The 22704-nt window shown below is 34.2% G+C and overlaps 1 protein-coding gene across 1 annotated transcript in view; it reads right to left on the bottom strand.

Moving 5' to 3' along the window:
* The window catches only part of LOC132945822 (GATA zinc finger domain-containing protein 10-like), a 185253-nt gene extending 162858 nt beyond the window's left edge, over window positions 1–22395 (bottom strand). The window contains exon 1 of the mRNA XM_061015605.1: window positions 21913–22395. The gene's annotated coding sequence lies outside the window, so the exon portion shown is untranslated. The remainder of the gene's footprint in view (window positions 1–21912) is intronic.
* Between the last annotated feature and the right edge of the window lie 309 nt (window positions 22396–22704).

The raw sequence follows: 22704 nt of genomic DNA, 5'->3' as shown, positions 1-22704 counted from the left end.
AGCGTATATATACCATATATACCCATATGTATATATATATATATATATATACGACACTCTAATTCTAAACTATTACCTACTCGGGCGGTATATTATAGTATGGCTTAGCGTACAAAAGAAGGTTTGGCGGCGGCGGCGGCACCTTAATCTGGCAGGCCGTCGCGCCGCGCCGTACGGCACGAGAGTAGAATACGAAACTGGTCGTCACGAAACTCATATCGTTTTTCAAAATCGTTTCCAAAACATTACGATATAATGCGCTCGCACGCGAGTCAAGTGTGTGTTTCAATCTGTTCCGAAACGCGGCTTTCTACGTAGAAATCACATTATATTTATATAATTTATATTATAATATTATACAACGCTGCGGCAGCAGTAGGTATATTATACGACACACATATATAGGTAGGTAGGTTGAAGGTATACGCACGCATATTGTGTAAAAATTATTATTGTCGGTATACAACAGCGTCTGAGAATAATGGTGAGTTATTCACTTGGGTAAAGATCGCCCGCTGGCGTAAAATAAACAATAATAATAATAATAATAATAATAATAATATTCAAAGACGTCTTGGTGTGTCACGAAACACCACGCGCCGTGAATAAAAAGAATTATGGCGTACAAAATAAGGAACACGTACATGATATTATTATATATTATCTATATTTATGTATATGTGTATATGTATAATAAGAGCGTATAATATGTGGAATGATCTCGAGATTTTACAATACGTAGTAGTGTACGATACATCGTCGTAGATAATGTTACACGTTTTTAAACTATTATATGAATTTATCGCCCCATTATAAATACGAAATAATTATTGTCTTATATTATTATATTATGATTTATACGGGATTAACGCGGTGTGATCGGCGACGGAACAATAATAACGATGTGATTGATGTTTTCTAATTTTCTACACCGTACATTGTACAATAATAGTAAACGCACCGGCCGTCGCGCGGTGTGGAAGCGGAATTTACGATTTATAATATACCTATATAATAATACGTATAATAAGACCACTCTGCACAATTGAATTGGCCGCAATCGAGCGAGTTTCGTTACAATATTGTTTCGCTCGCCGCGGTTAAATTAAAAAATGCCTGACAATTAAATGCATATGATATCATATTATTATTATATTCCTACAGTGGCCTGCAGTATAGTCGCATTATTATATATTATATATATATATAAACGTGCGGCCCTGCGACGACCAGTCGAACTATTCGAGAGCTCTGTTTATTATTTTTCTTCGATATAGACTTTCTTCTCGTCCGCCACTCACACACTCACACATCATATACATATTGTATGGAGGTATAAATATAAATAGTGTTTATAGGTATTGTGTATATTATTATATACGACACGCGCGTTCGGCAGACAACTCGTCAGCAACCGATCAAAGGTGGAAAACGTACTTCTATATACCTGTGTGTGTACGTTTATATAAAACCTATATAGTACACATTATATTGTAACGCCATCGTCTGAGGTTCAATAATAACTCAATCGGATCGACGACCTCGCGGTGTCTGCAGCGGTATATTATCGTACAACATAATATAACAGCCCGGTGCCAATCATCATATAATATACGCGCGTGGTGGTGTACATATATACGCTGCATTTACATCGCGTACCCATTACGTCCTAGTATTATACCTATAAAGGTACATAATATTATGCATATATATATGATGCGTATACGAGCGAATATAATATGTGTACATATTATGTATATATATACAGGTAGGTACATGCGGCTTTAGGTGATACGACACGACACTGTAGCGCAGGATCGACCCAAGGTCGTCGGAAGAAAACATATCCCCGCCCTATATAATATATTATAATAATGTATAGTCCACACACGTGAATAAATGTCTTAATTATTTATTATGGAGTTGTGGAGTAGGTACCTACATATAATACCTGTATAATACACCTATAGCTGGATGTGGGTACCTATACCTGGGTACATCATACGTGATTCGTTTACTCGTTTCGATATTTTATCGTGGTTCTTTGTTGGCAGTAAAATGTATTATAAAAAGCTATCCTTCGTTTCAGCCGTTTGTAGTATGGCAAACGGGAAACAAAATGTCAGCGTTATAATAGCAAGGAAATATAAATAAATAGACGAGAACCTAATCCAACCGAATCATGGACGGTGTAGAAAGCTGCAGCTGTACCGTAGACGATCAATAGATGTAATCATTAGAATGTTAAAAGCATATTATAATATAGCTATTAGCCGGTGTCCAAAATATAATGCCAAAGAAAATAAAAACGCACACATAACATCGTAAGGTTAATTCGTCAATTATATCATTTCCTTACACTGTCTTATATGTTGTTGTTCATAAATTGGTTATATATTATTATTTGTATGTTATTGAGGTTTATAACTTAACTCACGTCGTTATACGATGATGATTCGCTGTATTTTGATTACAAACTATATAGTATATATATTTATTATTTACATAGTTAATTATAGATTAAGATAGTATAGTTTTACATCAGGTTTTGCAGTGCTATCGCTCGGTTAGTATACGTGGTTATTGGTTAGTAGGTCGTATATATGTATATTGTATCCATAGCATTTGGTACCTATAGCATTATGCTCGACCTCTTTGGAACATCCAGATAAAAGGGGGATTGTATGTGAAATGTTGTATACACGTATACGTTAATGATATGCATTATGCAAACATCATAATTTCGTTATCTTAAAAAAGTATTTTTTCTTCACATACCTACCAGTCGAAGTGTTAATTAAAATCCATATTATTTTTAAATGTAATCATTTATAATGGATTTCTTTTCTTATTGATCCGAAACTGATTTTATAACAAAAAGGTAGGTAGGTAATTACTAATTATAATAAAAAAAACTTTTAATTATTACTAAAGGTTATATTAAATAGTAATTAACTATATAAATTATTATATTTATAGAAACATAATATTCAGTCATACGTATTTCATTTTAAGTACCTACTTTTAATAATCATTAGTAGGTAATTACTAATTAGCAATTAGTATCAAGTACAAAAACCAATAGTCGCGAACCATTGGGAAAATGCAATAATGGTTTAACTGTTTTTAGTAAGTTTATCGAACTATTATAAAAAATAACATATTATTTTTAATCATTGAGTATAATAATATATTGTATACTTTATATTATACCCAATGGTATAATACTAATATATAGTTTATCATCAATGAAAAAAATTGTAATTTATTGTAATTCTAAACTAATGAATAATATATATATATAACCTACACGGCTACACCACACGTGGATTTGCAATAATAGTATTGTTCGACGACAAAGACTATGATTGCTTAAAGATTTTATTATAAGAAAATATATTTTGATCGATTGCGAAAAAAATCGTTTGGAATATGTGGTGGGAAACGAAACGATAATATTTTAGAAAACGATTTAAAAACAGCGTATCTATACCTCAGCATGAAGTATGACTACAACCCATCAGCCGTCAGTATAGTAGAATTATTTAAATACATGTACGTGCTTGGGTCATTGTGCCCGCTGAAATCCATATACACTCACTCGCGTATATACGATGATAACGGACCCTTGCTCTCGGTCGGTCATCCGAGGCACAGCATAATAATAATATATTTCACTATTATAATTTTACGATGATAGATCGAGGACAGGACCGCGACAAGACACCGCAATCGAGCAAAGACACCGCAATCGAGGTAATAATATTATAATACAATCGGATTATTGCCTTATCGACCTAAATGTAACCCGTAGCGCTGACCGCGGGTACCTGCGCTGTTATTTTTTTCATTATTATAATATTATGTCTGCAGTAGTATTTATACGCGTATACCCGTAAAATACAGAGAAAACACACAAATCCTGCAAGTGTACCTAATACCTATAGATGTACTCTATATAGGAATTCTTATAATATACGTGATTTTTCATAACAAACAATACTGTTCAATTTATTTCTATAATATCATATAATACATGACCTATTATATACTTAAGTTATAGAATAGAATAGAACCAAGTTATATATTATTGACAAATTTAGTTTGTATATTAGATATCTATGATTGTGCAGCTCATTTATACTTGGGTACACTTGTATTAGATGTGAACTGAAATCGTTTTTAATTAAACACTTATATCTACATTTACCTAACATGTTAAAATACTTGTTTTCGAGAAGCATATAGGTATAAATCTTGTTTCATAAATTATTAAGAAAATATACCATTTTTATCTTAAACTACACGAGCCGTTAGCTATATATATTAACAATTTGATAATACTATAACAACCGGTTTATGCACATCAACCATCAGTGTTTTGTATTAAAAAATAATTAGTCCAGTTTTGTAATTGGTTTGATGAAATTGACAAAGTTATTGTAAGACTAACACTATAGTTCCATGAATTATTTTTTAAGGGAGTATCACTCTAAGAATATTATAGAAGAGGATAGTTTAAAACATCTGTAATGATATAGTTCAATAATTAACTACAGACTCAGTAAAATCTGAAATAAGTCATTTAATATTAGTCTTTCGTTTAAGTATAATTAAAGGAAACTATTTAAATTTTATTCAGTACATTAATTATGAAATATAATTTCGTAAACGTGTTATAACTATTATAAAACCGTGTGCCTAAACGGGTTGACATAATTGTATAGTTATATAAAATAGACTACGCGTTTTGTGCATTTGTTTAGAAAAAAATAAAATAAACGGGACTTTATGGCAATTTGTTTATGTAAATAATTATTGGTCCGAAGCTTAAAAAAATGCAATCTGTTTTATCTATTCGTTACCAGCTGTATACAGCTACGTATAGGTATAGGTATTTATATTTAAATTTGCGAACAACCAAACAGGTTTGTTAAAATTATATTCATTTGCTATTTACATAATTATTTATTTGTTTTCATTCCAACATCGGACCTTATTGATTAAATCTAAATCATAATAATCATTTACTGGTTTTAAAAATAGTATCCAACTTTATTACGTTATTATGATAATTTCCTGGTTTTTAGTCCAATAAAAAAATTACTTGTTATGTATATATATTTGCGTAATTTAAATTTATATATAAAATATACATTATCAGTTTACAAAATAAAATATATATTATATTATATTTAAATAAGTTTTTATTGAACAAAAACATTATATTCAGAATGCAAAATTGCAGGTACCTATAGGTAAATAATACTAAATATAATATGATTATTCTTAAATGTAATGAAAAACATAAGATACATTTTACCGTAACTCTGTTATTATACAGGTAGGTGTTTCAATCATAAATGATTTAAGGACATAGTTACTATAAGAAATTAACATGAGCAACTTACAGGCACCTCGTTTAGACATTTATGTTTCGGTGGATTTCATATTTATTGTATATCAAATATAATGTGATATTAATATTATAATAACCACACACTCTGCATGTAATACCTATTATGTTGTGTAAAATTGTAACTATACAATATATCGATAAATTATATAGTTACTATTATAATAGGCATTTTGATAAGAACCGTCAATGGTGCAATTTTAATAATGATAACTTTATATTATAGTAATTTACATCACTGTTTGTAAACATAAACTCCGACATAAACGCAATGAATAATAATAGTAACGGGTGGCTGTTATTATAACGGACGGTTTGTCGAATTTCTCACGCGCTATAGCGCTGAAATATTAATCGATAAAATTCTACAACTATTATTATTATTATCACTATCGTTATTATTATTACTATTCATATTGTTATCATCGACATCGTCATCGTCTTTGCGTATACGGGGATAAAAAGATGAAAATAAAAGATAATAATAAAAATGCATAGTATAGATAGAAACATAATATTATAAATATTATACGGCCCGTACGTGAATACGCGTATAATGCGTGTATATATATATATATATATATATTACGCTCTAAGTTTGGAAAGCTGCCAAATTGGCGGTGTCTATGTAATTTAGTAGTCCGCTGTTGATTGTCCGACTATTTTAAAATAGAATAATAATAATATAAGCGGCAAGAGAGAGAAAAGATATAAAGAGTGACGGAGATATGGAGAGAGTGACAAAGAGTGAGACAGAGAGAGAGAGAGAGATAGTGAGACGGATGGGAGAAAAACTCGCACCCAGTAGTTATGGAGTGGTGCTGCAGAGACTCGCACGTCGATCCGTTATAAAGTCCAACTACGTCGTCAATCCGGTTTTCGAGGAGGAAAAAATATCAATTATTTCGTTTTTCTTCTTCTTTTTATTACATTTTTTTCTTCTTTTTATTTGTTATTCACGCTCTTGCCCACACGTATTGTCGTATCGGTACGAATAATATCTGCGTATGGAGAAGCATCAGGTGTCGATAAGACCACGATTACTGTTTACATAATAATACAGGGTTGGTTCCGTATTGGTGGAAATAAGTCTATGTAGAGGTCTCGGGTCATAATACTAATATATTATCACTTCAATATGTTAAATACTCGCATAATGCGTATACACGATCTTGTAAGAATCTCTGCACAAGCGTCAGTAACATATTGTGCATACAGTAACAATCAACTGGACTCCAGAGTATTATTGTTTTTTTTTAAATATTATTATTATTTTATACATTTATCTAGGTGTCTACACTTTTCATTCCGAACGAAATAACCGGTTACTACCTATAACGTGTTATTATATGTTATGTACACTTGCAACAGTAATACTGTTTTGTCTTAGAAATGTGTTGAGACAACGCGTGTATATTATAGACAAACTATGATAAAATAACGTAGTACTTACACCAATTAATGAGAAAAATCATAATTAATCCATAACATTTTTAGTCGTCATCGTCTGTGAAATACGTATTACTACGAGTGATCAGTGTGTCAGCCGAATAAAAATCTCCATAGTTACACTGTTGTGTGTGTTACCGGCGATTAAACAAACTCACATTGTCGGTCAAAAGTCATCTCGTGGTATCATGTTGATAAATGTGATGCATTAATGTGCTACAATTCTATACACAGGTATACATTGTATGAAAATTATTATTATAGGTAAACGCATTTCTAAGGGACAGACGGCGAAGTATATAGGCAATTTAAGTACTTTTGGGACGATGGAAATATTTATGAATAATAATTTAAATGAATGAACAAATTAAAAATTATTTATGATATGTATACATAAAAACTATAATATAACAAACGTAAGAATAAACAAATAAATTGAACAAACAAATTTATTATGTGGAAATATAAAGTATATTAGTAAGAATCTGAATGTTTATTTTTTAGTAAACCGAGGTTATCTAATGAAGACTAACAAAAATACATTGCAAAGAAAAATGATTGTCTATCGACTTAAATGATTTACATGTCGAACAGAAGATGAATAAAGATGAAAAACAACTATAAGAAAAATCAAAATCGATGTACACATTATAGAAGAGTAATGACTTATGCAAACCAGAATAATATCAACACAATATCATATAGTGACTATTAATAAAATAAAATTACCCTATTGAATATATTGACCCATTGGACATTTAATATGTACTAACAGATGTTAACACATTAATCAAAATATTGTTAAATAAACATAAGACCAAAATATGAGGAATATTAAAATATATAATTATATAACAGCGCTTTTAAAATTAGTCATCAAACTATAAATATTGATATAATTCTATTTTATAAAACACGAGCTTGTAAAAAATTTTATTCGTCAATATTACCTATAACTTATAACTTATAAGGCAATAATTTGTTGTTTCTATATGTAATTCAATTATATTTATGATGTGTAATATTAAATGTCATTAACTTATAATTCATTGAGCCGATAAAAATAATAAATCAATCCTATCTATACGACAGTATACCTATATGTAAGTACGTACCTACTTATAAAAGTTGATGCAACAGCTAAACGCAATGCCAATTTATTATTGTTATAGCAGAGCCTAATAAATGGTGAGAAGATACACCATGGATATACTATATTTTCTACTAGAGATGAATTTGATTAATTGGAATCGATCAGATTTTGTCCAAATATGACGGACTTAACGAGTGAAATGCGCAAACAAACTGCATAGGATATAAAACATCTTCGCACTGCTTCCGAACAAAACATATATATATATATATAACACTATATGTCACTGAGTATCATGCGTAATTTTAGTTCCGGTAAAAGTTGATAAACTGGATTGAAATTGTCTATATAAAAACAATGAGCAAAAAATGTACTTAAAAAAATAGCAGCTACAATGTACCATCCATAATATAATACCTGCTGTACCATCGTGTTACCGTATATTATTATGCATTACATACGATTACTGTTAAGTTTGATTTTTCTGCGGCCAGCCAGACACACAACTCAAGCGTAGTTTCAGGTTACCTGTTATTACTAGTCTATGTTGCCTACGAAACACAATTGGTCGAATACAAAACACACGAAATAATTGAATACAGTATATAGGTAGATACGTGCAAATCATAATGATGGTCTAGACTACTCTATAAAGTGCCACAACCCACTGAAGATGTATGATAAAAATAATAATATTATATAGACTGCGGTAGATGTTGCGTTTATTTACAAATACTAGTTAGTTTACGACTCTCCCTTCCCCTCTCTATCTTTCTCTTTCTCACACACACACGTACACACCTTTTATATTTATACCACAATTGTTTTAGCATAGAGAAACAAAGATATCACGAAATATAGCTAGTCATGAAAGAAAACTGTATAGGTATACTTATAAATTATAATATTTATGTACCTACTAATGTGCTGGCCTAATAAAGGCCTAACCTCCGGGCGTATACTCCTGTGGACACAGTCGTATAATATAGTATGTAACGTAAATTATGCATTTACAACATCGAAATCTTCTGGTTCGATCAAAATTTGCATAGGCACTGTAAAGAAACGGCTACCAAAATCGATCCAGAATTATAACTATATCGTTGCATAACTAAATAAGAATGTTATACAAATTGTATCCCATTTCACGCGAAGAACGCGGTCGTCAATAATATAACAATATGTGAAACCCGTTTAGTGTTTAAAAAAAAAACTGACATTTCATAAGTTATCCGTAGTATTCTTTTAATTGTATCAAACGAGTTATTAAATATAGATGTACTTATATATTATGCAATGGCTCAGCGTATACCTAAATAACGTATGGATGGTCGAAAAATATTTAAGCTTAACCACACCAAATTAAAATTGGTTTATATTATCTACAATATTACATCTTAGCATCTTATAAACTGTGTGACAATATAATAAATATCTACTATAGACCTTGTGATTTTTAGATTCTAAAAAGACGAGCGAAGATTATACACACACGAAATAACTATATTATGAACAATTTTAATGTAACACAATACTTATATATAATATTTATGATTGTTTTAATATTGTAAATGTATTAATATTAATTTAATATTATTGTAATATAATTAATATGTTTATTTTAATTTTGAATTTATTAAACCAACCGAGTAACTAAATAAAAAATTATAAACTGTAGGTATGTATCTAATAAAAAAAAATATCGCTTAAATGGTGTATGGTATATCTATATCAAATATGGTTAGGGAAGTCGTAAAAAATAATACTATATTATATGTTAATAAAATAAATATATAAAATAATTACTTGTTTTTCAGTTAAAATCGCATGTGCTACAGCTATTTAGTGTTTTAATATAATAAACCTAAAAGAGATTTAGACTCTACAGGATCTATGAATCACTGCGAGATCACGAGGACGGCGACAGTGGTAACACATCACGCGGATATAAAGGTGTGTAAGTAAACATACAATGGCAACAGTTAGCGTTAAACAGGTTTTTGGAGTATTTCACGAGTGGGATCAAGGTGATTCCCGTTTGCACACAAATGACCCAAAATGTGGTCTGTTTTCGACAATCGTTTGGCGTGTGCGAATTATTCTTTTTAACCCGTTTAAAACCCACTATATAGTAAGCACATACACAAGAGAATATAAGCATCTCTCGAGTTTCAAAAATATGCAAAAACGGTCGCAATCATTTTTTACGATAGAGACTTCTAAGGGCGTATACCTACGAGTTTCATTAAAATTCGTAAAATACTTTCTGAGATTAAATCTTGGACATGCATGTTCCTTGCGCATTTTATTATATACCTAATATATTTTTAAATCAACAACAAAAGGGCAACGGAGCACTATAAATATTTTGAAATTTATCACCAAGCGTACTAATGAAAATTTAACATCGTATATATTATATACATTATTTTTTATTTAATCGAAATTAGGCGTTCATTACGATAATATACATGAACATATCAGTATCATTTTTACGACCCAAACATATTCATATAATAAAACCGAACAGATATTTTTAATTGGAATAAGTGCTAGTTTAATGACAAAATGAAATACGATAAAAATGGCTTGTATAATTTTGGAATATTTTTGAAATATACCTCTAATAATAAGTATTATTATAATTTATAATGTATCGTATTAATATGTAAACTTAATACAGATCCTGTTAAATATTTGGAATAACGCAGCGTTAGTATACTTAAAATAATTGCGGCACATTAGAATTTGATTATATATATACCTATATGTTTACGGAACATATATGAGACCTATAAAATATAATATATAGTGTTGAAGGGAACCGAATTTATCCCCGTACGACGTTTTTATGGATTTTCGTGCACTACTGTTTCCAGCGGCCGTGGGCGACGGTGGGGACAAAAAAAAAATGGCAACACTCGGCGCGCCTGCCTATAATTTAGTCTATTATTCCTCCTCTCTTATTATAGTCGCGCATCGACAGTGGCTTAAAATACCGTGACTGGGAAGGCGGCGGCGGCGGCAGGTAACCGCCGAACGCGCCTCGTCGTTACATTATTGTACCTGCGCGCGTATAATAAAAATAATAATAATTTATATTTTTATATTTCTACGGTGAGGGGGGGAGGCGTTACCCGTGACCGACCAATCGCGAGTCGTGTCGACAACGCCGTATGGGTGACGATTGCAGTTATTATCATTATTATGTGTAGGTATACGATTAATATTGTTATCTAAAGTACCAACGTATAATATATCAAACACCCTATAACATTCATATTATACTCATCGACCATCGTCAACTCCCGCGATGTAAACATTGCACACCTATTATCTTGATGTGAAATAATTATTTCAAAACGACACATAACGATATACTCGTCGCCACGCAATAAAATCTTTTTTGTTGCACGCCAAAAGTTTCGAAAAATTACATTTATATATCAAGGCTGTTTAGACGACGCCTTTTATAATAATATAATAATAATAACGGAGACTTTAACGCGGGTACATGATGGTAGGTATATTCACTCTGCCGCTCGGCGTGCAGTCTTCGCGTAATTTATTGTTTTATCGGCTTCGAAGTGGCCGCCGATGCCAAATTAGGGCACATCACGATCGTAGTTCCACGCATAATTCTACTCGTGGTCGTAGGTATATAGCGCCGGTCTAAAATTAAATATTAGCCGCCACCTGTTCCCGTCACTCAGATCGTTTCCATCTGCATGCGGACTAATCGACGCATAATATATAATATTCCATTTTTGTCCGGTTGGCCTGCGGGCAATTTCGAAGAGAAAAAAAACAATAATTTACAACACCTATTTTATTACGGAATGTTAGAAATGTCCGACACCCTATATGTGTACTAACTAAACTATTCTGTTTTTTTTTTTTAGAATTTTTTCACTTCGTTCACAACTGCACATTGTTAAAATCCGGAATACCGCATTATTCAGCGCGGGGTCGTTGAGCTATACGTTAAACAATCAATATAGGACGTGATTCTGGGTTTATGCCTTATATACCTTATATAAAGATTCCATAATCCCGAAGTAAGACGTAGGTATTGCAAATGTCTGATACTCCTGATTGACAAGGAGGATATGGTAGTGGAGGTAATTTTAGATCAACAGACGACGAGTATTTGTAATATTTTGATATTCTATTACGATAAATTATAAAGAACGCACCGCTGGATTATATGGTATTACTACAACAATTAAAAAAGCGTTTGAAATAATAAAGTTATACCTTATATATAGTTTCCTAGTTCGGTCACAGCTGTAATCCAAAATCCGTAACACATTCACATTTTTATAGTTATATACGTCTTAAACATATATTGTAATTTTAGGAATAATATTATATTATATGTATTGAGGCGTTGCGATGCTGCAAATTTAAAGAATATCTACCTATACCTACCTAATGCAAAATAATTAAATATACATGCATATATAATTATTTTATATTCCTGCAACAGCTGCACTGCAGCCCATATTAATATATTCGCTAGGACAACACTATATATACACACTTATTGAAACTGAGCTGCAGTTATATCCTATACCTATTTAGGTTATACCAGAGGTATTCAAACTTTTTCATACCGCGGATCCTTTGTGGGTTCACAATATTTTTACGGCTCACAAATTATTGTGAAAAAATTGAAACAATAGGTACACGGATACAATATTATGGCCGGGTGATAAGAACAGTGACTTTAGAAATAAAACTTCAAATAGTCACATGATGTGTTTTTTTATCGTTTCCATAATTGCTTTAATGATTATAAATAATGAGTGTATTCATTATACATGACCTAGATTTATTTTGGATTCCAGTGCTTTGACGCGGCTTCCTTCACCAACTCTCGCGTTGTCCCTGATATAGTCGCGACGCACAATTTGTATACCTCTGGGTTATACACTTATATAGTAATCACTAGGCAATTTGAATTATATATATAGGTACGTATATGTTTGTTTTTAGGGACGAGATTATATTATTATACGCTGCATATGTTTAGGTACCTCAATATCGTATATAGTATGGTCTAGTTAAATATGCACGATATGGATGTTGAGAGGACGGCAACAGCCGCAGTTTATAGGTAATCGCTAATTTATTAAACTATACCCATAATATTATGTTTTCAGCTTTTTGTATTAGAATATACGACGGAACCGCACCGAAATAAGCGCAGCGCCGTCGTAATAAGTCGCGTGCTGTATCGTGCCCCGCGCCGTCGGCGGAGGCGCGGTGGCAGTGGCATTCCGTCACGTCACCGCCGCCGCCGCCGCCGCGGAGGCTGTGTGCCTGTTGTATATAATATGTCTCGGCGATGCAGCGACGGTTTACCGAGATAATTGCGTGTAAAAACCGTACGGGCGGTACGACGACGACGACAACAACAACAATAAAAGCTCCATCCGACATACACACACACTCGCGATGAGAGCGCGCGCGCATAAATGGAGTAGAGCTCGCGAACGGGGCAGCGGTGGCGGTCAAGTCGTCGTCGTTGTCGTCGTCGTTAAAATCCAATTAAATTTAATTGAACCGACCGGAACACGCGGTATAAATGTAACAACCGCAGCAGCTCTCTCCCTCGGTATCTCTCTCTCTAACCCTGCACCGCGTCTATCATCTATCTCTTTAATACCGCTACCGGTCGCATTTTTTTTTACATATATATATATATATAATATTATATCCGTTTTTTACTATTATTGCTTGTGCGCGTTTGTTGTCTAAATCCATACTGCCCGACGAGACCGTTTAACCTTATATACTAGATACTATCCTTATTACCTATATATTATTTTTATCACGTAGGTACCTATAATCGTATGTACCTACTATTATTATTATTATTATTATTATTTGCAGATTCGACACTATATTATATTATTATCTCCTCCCCAATTCTTATTCTACACCCTGCAGGTCGCACCTAATTTCGATCGGTGTTTAAAATGTACACGACGACTTTAGATAGGTAATGATATTGCGAGCACAGTTGTTGCAGTCGATGCAAAACGCGCAAACGATATGAATATTTCAGAAAAACCGCATGTAATTTATAAATTATAATTAGCGTAATGTATAATTATGATATTTTCTGGTTCACCATCGTTTATTATACACGAGAGTAATTTATCATTGGATCCGCTGTATTACAAATTATTATAACGTACCTGCTACCTACACATACCATGCGATTTAGAAACTTTAATTTCGACGTAAATGTGTATAAATGAGTAAGATGTGTACATACATCTACCACATTATAATGTACGTTAAAGTATGCCATGAGCACGCAAATCTACTGATTTTACACAACTAATTATAACGATTTCGCTGTTTTTTTTCTATATTATTATGACAAACAAAAAACACATACACACACACACATTATAGGACGTACAAATAATAAATATAATATGGACTGTATGTATATTGTATAACATTATTATGCACACGAACACATTCGAGAAAAAATAATTTAGGTTTAAATTATATTTTCTACTTAAAATTGTCACGCTATATTATTCAAACGAAATGATGTATTGTACATGGGGATAAATTACATTTTGCATCATCTGTGAAAAATGAGTGCATTGAAAACGAGTTTACGTTTATGATGATCGCACGTCGAGTCTGATTACATTTTGCAAGCGATACTCGCCTTACTTATTATTTATTATTATATTCATTGCGATATCATCTGATGGGATTATGGAAAATAAACGTTAAACTAATAACAAGTAATAATAACACGAGAGAAATAACGTAAAGCATATTATAATATATAATGTTCTTACACGCAGAATTACTGTAAACACGCCTATACATAAAATATCGTATTTTTCTCATTTTTTTTAAAGTTCTAAATTCAATATTATTTATTTAATAATACAATAGCTATGTATTTAAAAAAAAATTCTCGGTATTACGCAGCAATCACACAAATAGATACATGGGCTAAAAAAGTCGAGTTCCACAAAAATACGCGCACGATTTCGCGTGGCAAGCGATTGAAAAATTTGCATATTATAGAGCAAGTACCTATAGTTTGTGGAGCATAATAATATATATACTTTCACTGTTGTAAAGTGTTGTCGAAAAAAAACCTTATACAATATATTAGAATACATATTATTAATATACAACAATTGTTTCGAAGCCGAGATCACGAATTGATGGGATTTATAACATATTGTTATTTCATATATTATTATATATATAGCGTGTTCAATGAAACACTGTTCTGCTCTGCAGTCGTTGGCGATAATAGTTTACTATTTCTCTTTCTCTCTCTCTCTCTCTCTCTCTCCGCCTTTGTCTCTCTCTCCATCCGTCTATATGTATTCTTCATTATTATATATTATATTATACTCACAACTGTTACTACAAGTATCTTACGAACATTTCAGCAGCGGTCCACTCGAGTTACGAAAAAATAAAACATTTTTCGATACCTATTACCGCAGTCCACGACCTAGCTACCCGTGCAACATGTTATACCCATACCGGCATACCGCGATGTTACTATAAATAATATATATAGGTACGCTGTGCACAATGAGATCAATAGAATTCGTTGCAAACACCAATGTGTCTGCAGTAAGTTATACGTATTATAATACTCGTATACAAAATAGTGGTATAGTAATATTAGATGTGGTATATAATATAGTAGGGTATAATATTATATTGTTGTTTTCACAACGAGAAATCTACAGCGACCCGAGAATGAAAACCACAAAAACACATCACACACAACACTTCAACACACGCGAAGGCGCAGTAGCCAAAATCGAAATGTAGCGGCAACTAAATTAAATAAACAAGTCGTCGGGTTCTCCGGTTTCTGCCACTGCCCCGGGGCCGCAACCGTCGTGGGCGCTCTGCCGCCGCCGCGCAGTATAATGTATACACGTAACGCGCGAAGATTTTTTTTTAATTTTCTTACACAGCGTAAATCATTGCGGAGTCGGTAATACGATAAAAATGATTATTTATCGCGTTTAAGAGGTTTTAGGTTGTATCGGCATAAGTCCCCTATATAATATAAACGGGCTCGTATTATAATATACGTCTACACGAATGATAAATCGACTCGAACGCAGCATTCGTGTGTACACGCGTAGTTTCGTTCCGCGCGGTTGAAGTATAGGTATAGAGTACCTATAATAATATAGTTTTATGTTAATTCGTATGATATATAAAATAATAAAATAAAAAAAAAAACTATAAAATATCAACGAAATTAGTTTTATTAGCCTCATCGCGTCGAGTTGAAACAAAACGGTATGAGGGACTTTATAATTTATTATCGTACATTCGTCGTGTAATAATTCGATGTTTTTCTTTTCCGCGGCTTATGATGCGCGCGCGGAAGACCTCCCGACGACAGAGCACTTCTCGTATACTATATGCTTATCAATAATAGCGTCGTTCAAGTCTCCCGTCTCTACCGTTCCAATCGCGTATACATCTGCGTGCGGTCGTCGTGGGTCGCCGGTGCCCGGTGTCGTACCCACGTTATAAATGTAAATAAAATGTATCGACGTCGGAAAACGAACGGTTTTAAACGACGTCAACGGATTTGACTTCAAACTCATAAATATCGTATTACGACTATTATAATATTATCTATCTACTATATTATACACGCGGAAAACGATTTCTCTTCGGAAATATTAAACAACAAATACGCATTATATTCGATCATAATACAAAAATTACCCGGTAATTTACGATTAATAATAGGTTAACGGCGACGACGACGAAGACCACTACCACCACCACCACCACCTTCCTATTTTTCCGCAGCAGTAGCCCCGCTGCCGGCTATTATATTGTAATTATTATATTGTACAATGAGAGAATAGCTCTCATTTCCATCGTCGCGTGATTGTTATTATTACACGCGCGAACGACTCCGGTCGGCGGCGCTCATTAACTATGGGCACCTATCGAGGGCTGTCATTAAAAAAAAATATATACAAATAAATAAAGAGTTATTTGGAATGTTTGTTGGCGACTTGGCGTATGCGTACGTCGGAAAACCGAAACGCCATTGTGAGACAATCGCTTCGACATTATAATAATAATATGCGCGAACACGTGCATAATATTATACACAGGTAGGTACACCGTACACATACGACATACGTATTATTATTATTATTTATAATAATAATAATAATCGATACCGCTAACGTGATACCCGCTTTAGGTATATCGTATTTCATTAATATGTTATATATTTACTCACTACAATTACTTATTATTATATTATATTGTTGTGTTTTTTTTATAAATCGCGTAGGTACCCACAACTCGGCCGGCAGCGCCGCACATTTCCATTTTTCATTAATTAACGGCGGCGGCGCCCGCAGTTTTCCCACGAAAGCTAAAAATGATCGGCCATTGTGCGCGCGAAGGTTTATATACATTATTATTATTACTATAATGTATACGTTTTAATATTATTATAATATAGATAGACAAGAGTACTATGCATATTACGCGTGCTTATGTGCGCGTGTGTGCGTATTTATTTTTATTTCAACGAGACCTTGTCAAACGACAATTATTATTGTCATGTGATTGTCGTCGACCGTTTTTTACTCAACGCTAGACTGCAAAACAATGGCCATAGTCAATTATTATTGCGACGGGTTATAGAACGCGCGCCGCCGCCGCTACCGCCGTTGAAGTCCCTGCGGGCCACGAATAGACTGCTATATCGCGGCGAGTACGCATGTATACAGGTATTGAATAAATTACCGACGTTTTAATTACCCTAACAATAAAGTTTACAGTTATTCGAGAAAAATGTATTTTCTCGATACAAAACGACTTGTGTCCAAACTAAAATCAAAATTTAAGTGTGTAAAGGCGATTATCTAGTTATTGTGTTGCGCAGGAATTTGTAACCTGAAAATATCAGGTTACCTTCATTCAATAATACCCATGTATTTATTATACACGGCTGGCTCTCGGTTATAAATTAAAATATTCGTATCAACGGGATGACGCAAAATAAGATATTTGAATATTCGTTTTAAAAAGAAACATTTAATGAACCAATATATTTTGTGTATAAGAAATAGGTAGTACAAATATGTACCCATCGAGCTAATTCAAGGTTAAAACAAATAATTATCAAAAAAAGGAAAAAAGTATTAATTATATAAAATATAATATATAGCAGGTACTAATGTTTAATATTGATAAATAAATCACGTTTTTTCGATTAAAAACAAAAAAGGACCACTATAGATTTTAATAATGGGATACTCGTTATTTTGTTATGTACAGGTACTCCGTTATTGTTGGTCTGCGTCTTACCACTATTTATGTCAAAGGCAATATAAATTTATTCCGACAAAATATGAATTGTGAGACACTTATGTCAACGCATATCGCAGTGCTGTGTTATCTTAATATTCCTATTTATATTTTATATGTAACATGTATGAATAATATTGTGAACCAGTTAGTGATAAATTATTTTTATTGTAATATAAACAAGTAATTCAATGCGATAAATAATAAAACATTTATGACTTACAAGTCGTCCGTCATTGTAGCAGATTTATACAAGGAGGCAAATTAAAATTATTATGAGAATTTTGTGAAAACCAATTCTTGTTATGAATTTATGATGGACAGTTAATAATTATTATTCTAACAAACGCATTAATGCAGTAACTATTATTAACATAAAAAAAATATAATACTAGTTTTGATTTTTAGTTATAGCATATATTCTTTACACGGGTAAATTGTATTAATTATTCACGTAATACCTCTACTACACCAATGTTTATTGATGGCGAAGAATCAAATATAAATAAGTGTATAACAGTGTATAATAGACTGCGCAGTTAATTGTCTGAAAGAGGTGATGGGGCGGCGTGAGCGGCGTGTTTTATACTTTTATACGTACAATAATAGTAATAATAATAATAATAGTAATATTACAATATATTAGTCGGATAATAAAGCAAAGTATAGTGATTTATATTATATTTCTACCTAATGCCAAGGTCACGGCGTAAACACAGTGCGCCGGAGCACTCTGCTGCTGGTCAACAACAACAATAGCCACTATATATACAGGTTTACAATACCACATATTAGGTATACGCGTGTTTAACCATATATTATATTATAAATTATATAATATATAGTCACTACACGACGGCGACGAGTCGATAACAGTAAGACATCGGAGCGAAAATACTACAGATTTAAGTCGAAACTGTAAAATTATATACTTTTAATAAACGAAACGCAAATATATAAATGGACAGAACCTATATAATATACATATATTGGAACCACGTATTCTGCGTTGCACAGATCGAGTTACCGCGATTGTTGTATATTTTACTCTCAGGTCTGGCAAGCGGTTGCAACATATAGGGAAAATGGAATAATAATAATAATTACGTCAACGATAACTGCAACGCTTTCGATGATAGAAATTCCTCCGAAATGAATTTAATGTGAGACTGCGGTGCCGAGGTGTGAAAAAAATTTATACCTATATGGAGGTACTTGTTGATTCCGCATAGCGGCGTTTCCTTGACAAATATTAAACGATGTCCGCAGTGGATGTACCACGACTTAAAATCCGTTGAGGCGTTAAATAATATGTGAACTACAAAATATATATAATTTTAACAATCATTATTGGGCGGTTTTGATAGAGCCTCTATGCGGGCATATGATGGGCTATACACGTATAGTAAAATTATTACGACTTCCTATTTTATTCGATTTAATCTGCAGCGGCAACACTATTAATAAACGAAAATATATTCGCGAGCCAACGAATCCGCGCGCGAATTCCACTTAAAAATGCAAAAATTAAAAAAAAACCTAGTGCCCGCAATTTTTACCGGCGACAACGACGAGTGCGAAAAGCGAAGAAATTCATGCCCTGCATGTGTCGAGTATCAAGATTTTCAAGGAAGAAATCGGAGTGACCTACCGAATTTTGAGCGTTCACGTGCGATACGTACCGCCGACCCAGCTGATAGGACTCTGCGGACTTCGATCGGTAACGTAATTGTCATTCATTCCCTGTCGATGCGTATCGAATTTTTCTTCTTGAAAATCTTGTACTTTACTATAGATTATAATCATAAATTATTATTAAATTCCTACTATCAAAAACTACATGAGATAATTATCGGTAAGCTTCTTTAACAAATTATCCAAAGCAAGTGGTCCACAGCACTTCAGGCTTCAGCGATTCACCCGTCCAAACAGTCGCAGACTCCAACGCGGCCGTCCACACGACGTCCTAAATCTTTAATCTACTATTGTATTATGTAAATATTGTCTTATATTTTATTATTTTTATCATCTGTCAATGTTTCACAATCTTATCCTATTCAGTATATTTTAAACCATAGTTTTAACTATTTATACCATAATTTTGTGATCCAATTTATAAATGTTAAAAAATAATTAATTCTTTACGCCTGAGTTTAGATGATGTCGAATGTCGGGAAAACTTTATATTAATAAAAATTTAAAAAAAATAAAATAAATTATTATCACGGAACAATATTATATTCCTGCCGAGTCCGCGACGTGGTGGACATCAAGCGGCGCGCGCGTCCGGGAATGTGGGCGAACACTCGCTGAGCGTATATTATTGTCATTATTCTCATAATAATATTATGTGTACGATATACCTACCGAGAAAATTATTTACTCGTCCCGTATACATTACGCGTTTTATTTTTCAGACGGTATATTATGAAAAATAAAATAAAACGATAATAAGAAAACCGCACATTTACAATAATATAATAACACAACCTATATAATAATATACAATGATAGTATCGACCATCGCAACTATACACACAACGCGACGGACTTGGTGTAACCGTATAATACCAGACACGTACCAGATATACCTATACAATAATATAATATCATTTATTAAACGGCGGCGGGTTTTTTTTCTCCGTGCGCCGGCAACGGCGTTTTTTTTTTTTTTTATCATAATAATTGTTACTATTTTTTTTTCCGTTCCGCTAACGACGATTATTATTATAACCCAGTTGTTGCTATAATAATAATATTATATACCTACGCGACAGACACACACACACGGCGACCGTATCGCTGTTACGGCTGCCGGGTAGGTAGGTACCTAGTACCTACCTATATATTATTATTCGCTTATAATTTATAACAATATAATAATATTATATGGGTATGTGACGGAGAGAGAGAGAGGATAAATAAACGATACGTCTCGGCGGGTTTCGCCCACATCGCGACAAATTGCACATTTATCCGATAAAACGCATATAATATAGGTACATAATATCATATTATACGATATCGTGTGCATATTATTATTATGATATATATAAATTATATTAAATATAGGACACATTACGTGTCCAACAAACAGACTCCCGGCGACGGACATAATAATAAATTTTCTTAGATTCTCTTTTGATTTTCGTTCGATATACCGCGGTACAACAATAGCTAACAATGATACGGAAAACGGTCGCGCGGTAACGTTTCTCGGTTTTCGTTGCCCGCGGGATTCCCGGATACCACGACGGCGCGGGGTCGATACCGCGAACCGCGTATCGCGCGACGACCGCGAACCGCGTATCGCGCGACGACCGCGGTACCCGCGGAACGGTGCGTGCCGTTTTCGATTTTTTTTCCGGCGTTCCCGGAAGACCGAATTGGCGCGAAGAGCGCGACGTGCTTTGTTGTCGGGCGGTAAACGGCGGCGTTTAAGTCGCGGACGGACGGACGGACCACCGATCGAGTGATGTCGCCATCGACTTTTCAGGAGAGCGGCGTGCAAGTGCGATCATAAATCTTTCTATTACGCGGGCAATGATATACATATGTTATTATTTACGAAAAGTGCACCGACCTTGTTCAGATTTTAATATCCAGCCGCGCGTAAATCCTCCGCGGACGGCGGTCGATGCAGTCGGGTGTTCGGCCTTTGCGGCGGCGGCGGCGGTGAAGATCTCGCGGAAAACCGCACACGCACACTGCAGTTTCGGCACGGGGCGCACTCGGTCGAAACGAACTAAATTATAAAAATATTAATGCGCGGCGGCAGCGGAAAAATAACGGACACGGAACCACGAAATCGGGCGGCGGCGGGCGCGAAAAACGAAAACAGGTAGGACCTATGTCATTATTATTATTATTATTACTGCAAACGCACAGGCGGCGGCGGCGGCGGAGGTGGATTTAACGCACACGGCGATAGATTTTTACGCGCGACGACGGCGCCGCGGACCCGCGCACACGGTGTACGGACTGGTATATGGTATATCAAACGAAACGCACGGAACCGGAGCTCCGAAGACACTGAATGCTCATCGGACACGGAGGGAATCTTGAGCAGGTGTGAGACGAGATCAACTTTATTCTCCTCCGTCCCATTCTCGCCGGTTGCGCGCGCTCGCGCGCTCGTGTGTGTGTGTGTGTGTGTGTGTGTAGTCGCTGCTGCGGCTGAGGCGGCGGCGGGTGACCGGCCGTGCCTAGTCAAACAAGTTTTCGTGCCCGTGTGTGTGTGCGCGCGTATATACACGCACGGGGTGCCCGTGCCTGTGCGTGTGTGTGTTCGCGTGTGCGTGCGTGCGCGCGCGAGCGAGCGTTCGGCCGCGGCGGACGACAACTACAGTACTTCTCCGACGACGACGACGTTACG

Source organism: Metopolophium dirhodum, chromosome 5, assembly GCF_019925205.1.
Source record: "Metopolophium dirhodum isolate CAU chromosome 5, ASM1992520v1, whole genome shotgun sequence".
NCBI lineage: Eukaryota > Metazoa > Arthropoda > Insecta > Hemiptera > Aphididae > Metopolophium > Metopolophium dirhodum.
The sequence above is the reverse complement of the archived record's forward strand: the minus strand, read 5'-3'. Positions and strand labels throughout refer to the sequence as shown.